The sequence below is a fragment of the Onychomys torridus genome, unplaced genomic scaffold (genome assembly GCF_903995425.1).
Source record: "Onychomys torridus unplaced genomic scaffold, mOncTor1.1, whole genome shotgun sequence".
Lineage (NCBI taxonomy): Eukaryota > Metazoa > Chordata > Mammalia > Rodentia > Cricetidae > Onychomys > Onychomys torridus.
Window position 1 is genome coordinate 2,753,966 of NW_023414046.1, and position 10,639 is coordinate 2,764,604.

Sequence of the window (10,639 nt, forward strand, 5' to 3'; positions counted from 1 at the left end):
CCAAAGTGTTCTTTCATATTTCAAGGTTTGTTGCCCTTCAGTGCTGGGACTGAAGTTGGAGAGAGAATGCCAAGACCCTGTTTTCCAGCCTTTCTACAGATAGCTGCTTTTGCAGGATTCTAGCAGTCTGGTGGGTGGGAATTCGCTCTGCCAATGACCATGGGGTATTTGGCCCGATAGAGGTGTGGGTTTCTCTGGGTACGTGACTGCTAAAAACTGAGGAGGGGTGCACACTAACACTCTCTTCAGGTGGTCGGAGACTGGACAGCTGGTCCCATGGTCCCTCAGGCAGAACAGAGGACGATAGGTATTTACTTTGTTCTGTAACCATGAGTGTATTTCTCCCCATTTTATATCTTAATATATCCATTGATGCCCTTTAACAGACTCTTACGGATTCACTTAACATGTGGTGCTCATGTGGTCAGACCCTACTGGGGCACACTGCCTTGTATGGCAACGGTGGGGATAGCTTAATAGCCCTCACCGGCAATCCCCCTTCGAAGCCCAATTTCCCGATAGGCTCGATTTTCCCGATTCGGGTCTGAACTCGAATCTCTTGAATTTCCTGCCCCTCCTCTGTTCGGCTTGGTTCTGGGTCCTGCCTTGGCCCAGGAGCATTTCTGCCACTCCCCTCCGGCAATTGCCTTGCAGTTCCTGGGCAAGCAGCCCAATCAGGTCTGCTAGGCACACACAGGCAGATTCTCACTGCAAGGCACGTTTGAACAGTGTGCCGCTAAACTGCCCCATCCCAGCCCCCTTGTGTTCCACAGTCTCTGCAGGGTTTGAGCAGTGCCTCCTGTTAGCCGGTCCCTCAGCCAAGTGGGCCTGCTCTGCAGTGTGGCCACAGCTCCTTTCTTCTCTGCTTAAGCACGGAGGGCCACAGAGGCCAGCGGCGGCAGCTGCATGTCCTTCTGCACCTGGAGGTCCAAAAGTGGAATGTTGCCTATGGTAGATTGGCCTGCACTATCCGTGTTCCATCTCGCCAGCTATCCAGCTAGTGCACGCCCCACTGGTCCCTCCCTGCTCTGAGTGGGCTCCAATTGCTGCCTGAAATTCACTGCAGGGAGTTGCTGGTACATTATGCCCACTCATGAGTGACCAGCGGCCCCTCAGCACCTGCTGGGCATGAGTGCCAGCGGGCTGCTGTTTTTCTTTTTCTCTCTAACCAAAATCTGTTCAGTGTGTTGCTTTCAATTCAGTGTAGTTTCTTAGAGCTTACAGGCCAGTCCACTTCAGAAATGCAAGTCAGAGCAGAGCTTGTGTCCCAGGACATCCTCTGGTGCTACACCAGTGACACCTGGAGGCCAAATGTCATCATTATGTACTAAAATTATCCCACAAACCAGCCATCCATACCTGCCTAAGATTTTTATCTGAGTAAAATTACATAACTTCACACATTAAACTGATAAACATATATATATATATATATATATATATATATATATATATATATATATATATATATATATATTTAGAATTTGTAAACTTTTTCTAGAGCAATGGCAGATAATATTACCATCAGGGAATTTAAAACTTTATCATTTCTGCAATGGATGGAATTTTAAAAGAACTATGCGACCTCCCTGAGATGTATAAATTTTTAGCTATAGTTGCTATCAGTCTCTCAATTCACATCATATCCTTTAAAAATTGATAAAAGTGCCAAAGATGAAAACTAGTTGATATGATACAGACTTTGCAAAATGATAATGATAAATTGGCTGAAAAAATTTTTTCCATTGAAAATAATGACAAATTTGCTGAAAAATTCATTTCATGAAAAATGATACTGATAAATTGGCTGAAAAATTTATGCCATGGAAAATGATAGTGATAAATTGGCAAACAAAGTTATTCCATGGAATATGGTAGTTATAAATTTGCAGACAAAATTTATTCCATGGAAAATGATTAAGAGAAATTGGCAATTAGAACATTGCTTTTGGAAGGCAATTTCCATGCCATACAGACAGTCTCTAAGGATGGCAAAGTAGCATTGATGGATAAGACAATATCTTTAGAATTTATACAATTGATGAAAACAAGAGACTTGATTGATCTAATGAAGTCTTTGGAAGCATTCACTGTTCAAGAGTTCCAGACCCTACAGAAGGCAATTACAAGTAGATTCTAAGCCTTAGAAGAACTTGTAAAAACTGATAAAGGAGAGTTAAGGTACAGATGAAAAGTTACAGTGGATTTAACTTCACCAATACCTTACACAGTTAGAGATGAGCTTCCTAGATTGGTCAGTTCACCTGCTATTATTAATCCTGTGAACTGTTTTTGAAATGTCAGCAAATCATAGTTATCTAGAATGATATGCAGATTGTAAATGGGAACCAATACGTATGAAATATTTAAAAGATATTAAGGAGGCAATAGTCTCCTATGACATGCATTCAGCATATGTAAGACAGATGTTGAATAGTCTTCTGGTAATAGAATCACTCAAAATGACTGAAATCAATTAGTCTCAGTAGTATTAGAATATAGTCATAAGTTTCAATGGAAAAGCTGGTTGAGAGAAGAAGCTAAGGCCCTTGAACAGCAAGGTAAGATTAGATAGAGGTTTTGAGATTTCCCAAGATAAAATACTTGGTGAGGGCTGTTTTGCTGACATAAATAAGCAGGCTGCCTTTGATGAGCACACCTTGTCCCCATGCCATATGGCAGCCTTAAATGCTTAGGATAAGATTCAAGAATCAGGAAAAAGAATTAAGCCATTTACTAAAGTGATACAAGGCTCAAAAGAACCCTTTACTGACTTTTTGCAAAGATTGACTAAAGCAGTAAATAGAGCATTATCAGATCAAGAAGTTAGGTGAGTACTAGTTTGAATCCTTGGCTTTTGAAGATGCTAATTTACAATGCAAAAACATAATTGCATCTTGAAAAGTCAGATCAACAACCATAGAAGAATGGATCCAACAATTAGGCAATATTGAGTCTCATAACTATAGTGATGAGGCTTGGATAGGAGAGATGATTTCCAATGGCCTAAAAAGACATCAAAGTGCCAAATGTTTTAACTGTGGTAGAGCAGGCCATATAAGAAGAAATTGTATACAGGGTACTCCTAGAATCAATGGTTCTTCTGGGAATGACCCCAGTAGAGTGCTCCAACATTCTGGACTATGCAGAAGATGTGGCAAAGGCCAACATTGGGTGAACGAATGCAGATCAACAAGAGATAAACAAGGCAATCCTTTACCATTGGGGACTTCCTTGGGTGGCCTCTTGCAGTCCCTCAAATCAAACTTGGTCCAGTCATTTCCAGACACAGGATCAGATGTGACTATAATGACACCAGAATCATGGCATCTGAATTGGCCTCTTCAGGAGTTAGATGTTCAGTTCCTAGGGATTAGAACCCTACCTCAGGTAAAACAAAGCACAAGATGGGTTGAATGCATAGGGCCAGAAGGAAAGTTCAGGTCATATGTGGCTAATGTAGCAGTGAATCTATGGGGTCTTCATTCATTGCAGCAATGGAATACCCAGATTAACATTCTTCCAATCTCAGAAACAGTCCATAAACCAATTCATGTTTCTAGGAATAATATTCTAAGACACTATAAAAAACAGTCACTGTCCATTCAGGGTGTGCAAAAACAGGGCACAACAGCTATTGAACTCTCAGAGGTATTAGCAACCCTACCCTTCAGAGAAACTACAGGCCTTAGAACACCTGGTTTAGAAGCAGCTAAATGCTCGACATATTGAAGACTCTACCAGCCCCTGGATTCTCTTGTATTTGTTATTAAAAAGAAATCTGGAAAATGGAGAATGCTGAGAGATCTGAGAGTCATAAGTAAAGTAATTGAACCTATGGGCTCTCCACAGCCTGGAATGCCTCTGCCTTCTTTGTTACCTAAAGAATGGCCTATTGGGCTTGGGGACTTAGCTCAGTGGTAGAGCGCTTGCCTAGCAAGCACAAGGTCCTGGGTTCAGTCCTCGCTCTGGCAAAAAAAAAAAAAGCCTAGTTATTGACTTAAAAGATGTAAAGACTATGTTTAAAAGATTTCTGATTTGATTTTAAAAGAAAAACTAAGACTCTATAAATTGACAGGAATGGACCCAGCAGAAATTGTTGTACCTTTAACTAATGAGGAAATTTCCTCTTTGTGGAAATATAATGAATATTGGAAAAGAGCTTGTAGTAATTTTTTGGGAGAGATTAAAATAGTTATTCTAAAAATGAGAGATATAAATTCATAAAAAGAACCAGTTAGGTCCTTCCTCACATTGTATAGAGAACACCAACCTCTGGAGTCCCTACATTCCTTATTGATGCAAATAAATCAGGAAAGACAGGATATAAATCAGGAAATTTAAGTAAAGTGACTCAAAGCCCTTACAATTCTATGCAAAAGAAAGAATTGTATGCCATTCTTATGGTACTAATGGACTTACAGAACCTCTCACTATAGTTGCTGGCTCTCAATATGCAGAAAGAGTTCTTTTACATATTGAAACTGCTGAATTTGTTCCTGACAAATCAGAATTAACTTCCGTACACATACACTGCAGAAAATAGTCAAAATAGGAATTATAAATATATATATCACATCAGATCCCATACTGATCTGCCAGGTCCTCCAGCACAAGGTAATGATGAAATTGATTGCTTATTAATAGGAAATGTATGGAGGCCTCAGAATTTCATAAATCGTCATGTCAATAGCAAAGGTTTAAAAAAAGAAATTTTCTCTCATTTGGCAACAAGCCAAGGAAATCATAAAAAAAAGTCCTTGTTATTCTTTCTTCTATAACCAAACTCCATTACCTGCAGGAAGTAATCCTAAAGGTATACAAAGGAGTGAAATTTTGCAAATGGATGTGATTCATTTTGCAGAATTTGGAAAATTTAAATCTGGGCAACTGCTTTGAGTTCTGAAAAGGTTGACTGTATAATTACACACCTATTAGAAGTTATGGCCACAATGAGTATACCTGTATAAATTAAGACTGACGATGCTTCAGCATGTGTTTTCTGCAAAGTGATGCAGTTTTTTGCATATTATAATATAATGCATATTACAGATATACCACACTATTCTACAGGACAAGCAGTTGTAGAAAGATCTGATCATACCTTAAAAGGTATGCTTAAAAACAGAAAAGGGGGAACTAAAACCCCCAAAGATAGATTGTGTAGTGCCTTATTAACCTTGAATTTTCTTAATGCTAATGAGAAAGAAACAACAGCTGTGGAGAGACATTGGACAACATAAAAAACTACTGAGTTAAATCAGTCTGTGTACTTTACAGATGTGTTGACCTCAGAATGGAAACCAGGATGTGTTATATTGGGGAAGGGGTTTCATTTTTGTTTGCACAAGAGAAGAAAAGCAATGGATAGCATCAAAATTAGTAAAGATTTGATTAAAACAGGAGAAACTTCTTAATAAAGGGAAGTGAGAGTTCATCCACACTGTGACAATTCTACAAGTTGTAAGGAAAACTCACCACAAGGGTCGGGGCAGGGTTCTGTTTTTGTCTTTACAGGAAAATAGAAATACTCATCTTCAATAAATCAAAAGACCTTGGACATCTAGACTTCTAAAGAAGAAGTAAAGACATCCAGAAAAAATTACCAAGCAAGGAAAAACCAGACCTAATGGTACCAATATTCTCTACAGGGTAAAATCTCATTGCCTAAACATCCATATCCTTTATTTCTAAGAAAAGTTGTAGTGCTAACTCAAGTATAAACCAAAGCTGGCTGTGGAATTGGAGCATGGCTCTCTCCTCTAAATCCAAGCACATGCATTTAAAAGAAACAATTAAGAGTTTCTGTCTCATATCAGAAGAGTTACATGGTGTGGGACAGAGGAAAACCAAAGATCTAGGGACTATTTTCAAAATTCTATTCCTCCCCATACTTATTCTTGACTCTTTGGAAACTTTCTTTAGATATATAGTGCTTTCCTAAAATTTAAAATTTCCATTTTGATATTAATGATGTTTAAGTTTTCCATAATGGACAATAAATTTTTATAACAGTGATATCTGAAGTATCCAGAAAGAAGATGGGGCTCCATAATGATTTTACCTGGTCTGAAATGATGTCATTGATCCAATAAACATCACTCAAAGATCATCATTGGACTATAAACTGTTCAGGACAGTTGCAAGGTGGCTAGCTGAGATGGTCCACCATCTTTTACCTCTAGCCAGAACTTCAGATAAGCTTTACCAATCACTCTGAGTCTGGCTACAAATGATACAGGTAGTCCTAATGAGACTTAATCATTGTTTTAGTTTTTTACAGGATCCCACAGAGATACCATTGCCCCGATATAGCAGCAAGCATTTCTAAGAAGAGGACATCACCTTTCCTAACAAGTTTTTGTTTTCTCAGGGTTATGGATAATTGTCATGTGTTCATGGTTGGTTATAAGTTGTAATAGTGTTGGGAGTGAAACAATGAAGTTTAGGCTCAGGAATCTCTTTTGGAAAAGAAAGAGGGGAATAGATAGAATAGAATAATAAGGTAGATCATTGTATCTACTTGTATACTAATTTAGCAACTATCAGCTTTAGGTAATTTGCCTTGGTATGGATACTTGTATATTGATACAAATGTAAAATTATTTTTCTTTTCCTGTTTAAGATAATTTAAATATTGATACAAATACAAAACTGTATTTGTTATATTGTTCATATGTTCCTACTCCTGTTTAAAATTTTTTGTGTATAATTGATACAAATGTAAAATTATTTTTGTCATACTGTTTATATGTTCTAGTTCTATTTAGGATATTTTGTATATTGATACAAATTAAAGTATTGTCATGTTGCACTATATATTTCTACCTATGATTTAGATTTTTGTATATTGTCACAAATTTGAGATCATTGTCCTTATACTGTACATCTGTCTACAAATTATTTTTATAATGCCAAGCCTTAGTCTTTAAGATATTTAGGTTGGTAAGAATTACAGGTAAATATTTACTCATACTTGCCATACTTACAGTCATGTTAGTTATGTTTTCTAGACATACAGAGATATATGTCAGATGGATAGGTAATCTTCAAACACTTCATAGACCTAGAGAACATGGCATTTAAATGTTTTAATAACTTATAATTCTGTTGATCTGAGACACAATTGCTCCTGGTAGCACTGATCTACTCCCAAGAGGATGATGGGCATATGGAGTTTGTCTTCTTCTTGGGAAAGTAGCCTGTTGGGCAAAGAACTGCCCTGCTGACAGTACGCATGCTTTCCAATCCAGAGGAGCAGGACAAAGGAAAAAGCAACTGCCAAATCTTGCCAAGACAGAGTAGACAGTCTTTCAAAATTTCCTGCTTCTGAATATGGTCTCATATATTCTAGGCCTGTATCCAATAGTGGTTGCTGCAATGTTGCAGAGAAACATTGGGTGAATGTCCAAGCAGCCAGCTGTTTCTGTCACACCTTGCATGTTTTCCAAGTTGTTTGTTTATACTTCCAACTTACTCAGGTAATATTATTTTCCTTCTTAGGTCTTTGATGGGGTTAAAGACTAGGTAATTATAGTTACAATCCTCTCATATTTTAACTAAGAACATTTCAGGTACATGATTTAGATTCTTCATAATAGGACAGATAGTGGAAGAATCTCTGTAACTTGCCAATTACCCTTGGCCTGGACATTTAGTATATGCTCCTTGCTTGATGTTGTTTTTGTTGGTTGTAGTTCCATTTTTGTTTATCTTATTACCTTTTCTTTCTTCTAGACAATACTTGATAATTGTTCCTTTTGTAGATAACGTTGTATTAGGTTTAGAACCTTCTTATTTAGACAAAAAGGGGAAATGTAGGAATTTGCTCCACTAATGGCCTTGGCCCATTAGAGGTGTGGATTTCCCTGGATATGTGACTGCTTAAAACTGAGTAGGGGCCATGCACTCATGCTCTCTTGAGGTGGCTGGAGACCGGACAACTGGTTCCATACTCCCCCGGGCAGAACTGAGGATGACAACAGCTGTTTAATACTTTGTTCTGTATCTGTGAGTGTATTTCTCCCCATTTTATATCTTAATAAATCTATTGATACCCTTTAACAGACTCTCATGGATTTGTATAATAGTCTGGTTTCTGTGGGTGATCATCAGTCTCCATTGCTGCTTCTCAGGGTTCATGGGAAAACATCTCTCCATGCCTATGAGCTATGTTTGAATGAGTCTTACATCTCTTAGAGAAAAGTTAAATATTGAGAGGAAAAGAGACACATTTTGTGATATTTTCTCTCTCCTTTCTGTTTATCCACTTGGTAGCTGTTCTGCATCTTCTATTTTTGGTACAAGAAAAGTTCCAGGTGCTTTCTGAAGAATCTCTTTATGCTATGGTCTTACATTGCTCAACAAGATCTGCTCACCATTGAAACATAACAAAGAGCCCTGGATGGGAAAGGTATCAGAGAGAGTAGCTAAGAATCCAGGTATGGTCAAAGGATCAAGGAAGTCATAGGGAGGAGCTCAAGGGATAGGAGAAACAGGACATGAAAATGCAAGACTATATTTCATTTAAAATGTTTCTAAAGAATTCCACTGAGTATAGTATCAAATTATTCCTATTGTAGGTATTAATTCCTATTGTAGGTATTCTATGTAAGTATTTTTTTAAGATTTATTTATTTATTATGTATACAGAAGTGGGTGTCAGATCTCATTATAGATGATTGTGAGCCACCATGTGGGTGCTGGGAATTGAACTCAGGACCTCTGGAAGAACAGTCGATGCTCTTAACCTCTGAGCCATCTCTCCAGCCCCCAACTTTTAAACTTTTTTGTTTTTTTGGTTTTTTGAGACAGGATTTCTCTGTGTAGTTTTGCACCTTTCCTGGATCTTGCTCTACAGACCAGGCTGGCCTTGAACTCACAAAGATCCGCCTGCCTCTGCCTCCCAAGTGCTAGGATTAAAGGCGTGTGCCACCATCGCCTGGCTTTAAGTATTAATATACTCAGAAGCAAATATAATTTTACTAGACTTTGCATGTGAGTGATGCTGTCCCTCTCCTATTCACATTGCTGATCATGTCTTCATATGAATATTAAATGTTTTCATCATAATTTCAATATAATGTTTAGATAGAATAATTGGTGCCTCTTAGCTTTTCTGGCTCTTAGAGTTTTGGAGCATTTTGTAGTTCCTTCATGTTCTCTATATTTAAGGTTAATTTCTCCATTTCCTAAAATAATTCCAACAGGATTTTGATAAGATTTGCTTAATATATCCCCGCACTGGGAGGCAGAGCCAGGTGGATCTCTTTGAGTTTGCAGCCAGTCTGTTCTACAGAACTAGATCCAGGACAGGCACCAAATCTACATTGGGAAACCTTGCCTCAAAAAACAAACAAAGAAAAAAAGGTTTGCTTAATGTCTTTGCAGAGTATTAAACTCCATCTATATTGTGTTCCTGTTGATATCCTATGTCTTCATGTCAGCTCTCAATGTTTTGCATTGCTATAATTTTAAATTTTTTTTAAGTTTTATTTATTTATTATGTATACAGTATTCTGTCTGCATATACACCTGCAGGTCAGAAGACGTCACCAGATCTCATTATGAATGGTTGTAAGCCACCATGTGGTTGCTGGGAATTGAACTCGACCTCTGGAAGGGCAGCCAGTGCTGTTAACCTCTGAGCCATCTCTCCAGCCCAATTTTAAAATATTTTAAAATTAACTCTTGATTTGAACCTTCTCTCAAAATTTTTGACCTCTGCATGATTTTGCACATTTTAGGAAGATTTCACTTTTTATGTTAAAAAAAATGCCTGTAGCATTTTTTAGTTTAGATTCTTACAAACATGCTTTCATATTCTTCATATGTTTGAATGAGAACTTGCCATTAGGAATTCAGTGTTCTCATATCTCTTATGTATTCTTCAATTTTCTGAATACTGTTGCTTTCAGCATTCCAGGTTCTTGAAGAAGACACTTCATTTTTCTGTTTTTCAAGACAGTAGTCTTGGAGAAAACACTTCCCCATTTTTCTTCAGTACTCAAAATTGAATCATGTATGCACTTGGGGATTTTTTTTTTGTTGTTTTTGAGATGGATTTCTCTCTATAGACCAGGATGACCTTAAACTCACAGAGACCCACCTGCTTCTGCCACCTGAATGCTGAGATTAAAGGCCTGCACCAACATTGCCTGGAGAGAACACACTTCTTAAACATTGCTATTTACTAGGATTAAGGGACTATTTTGGTTTTTATGTTTGTTTGTTTCTTGGTGTCTGTTTATTGCCCTTTTGAGAGGCTTTCTCTCTGTAGTCCTCTGACATGACTGTTGCCCATTGAAATCATAGTTTGAATTAAAGACTGAAAGCATCACCAGGCTATTAGAGTGAACGAAATCATTTAAAGGCAGTTTGAGTATTTGTATATGTAGCAAAATGTCAATAGTTGATTCCCATCTAGGGCTTGTTTCCTTCCCCATCATTGGCTTTGGTGACATTCCCATTACCACCCCTGTATTTACTTCAGTGGGCCATCCTCAGATTGAATCAGAAAGGCTCTGTTACCCACAAAATAGTCTCATCTCTATGACACTCATGCATATGCCTTACTTGGGAGGTTAGGATTGTAGCACACAGGATCCAAACCTGGTAGGGCCATGGATAACTTCTTCCC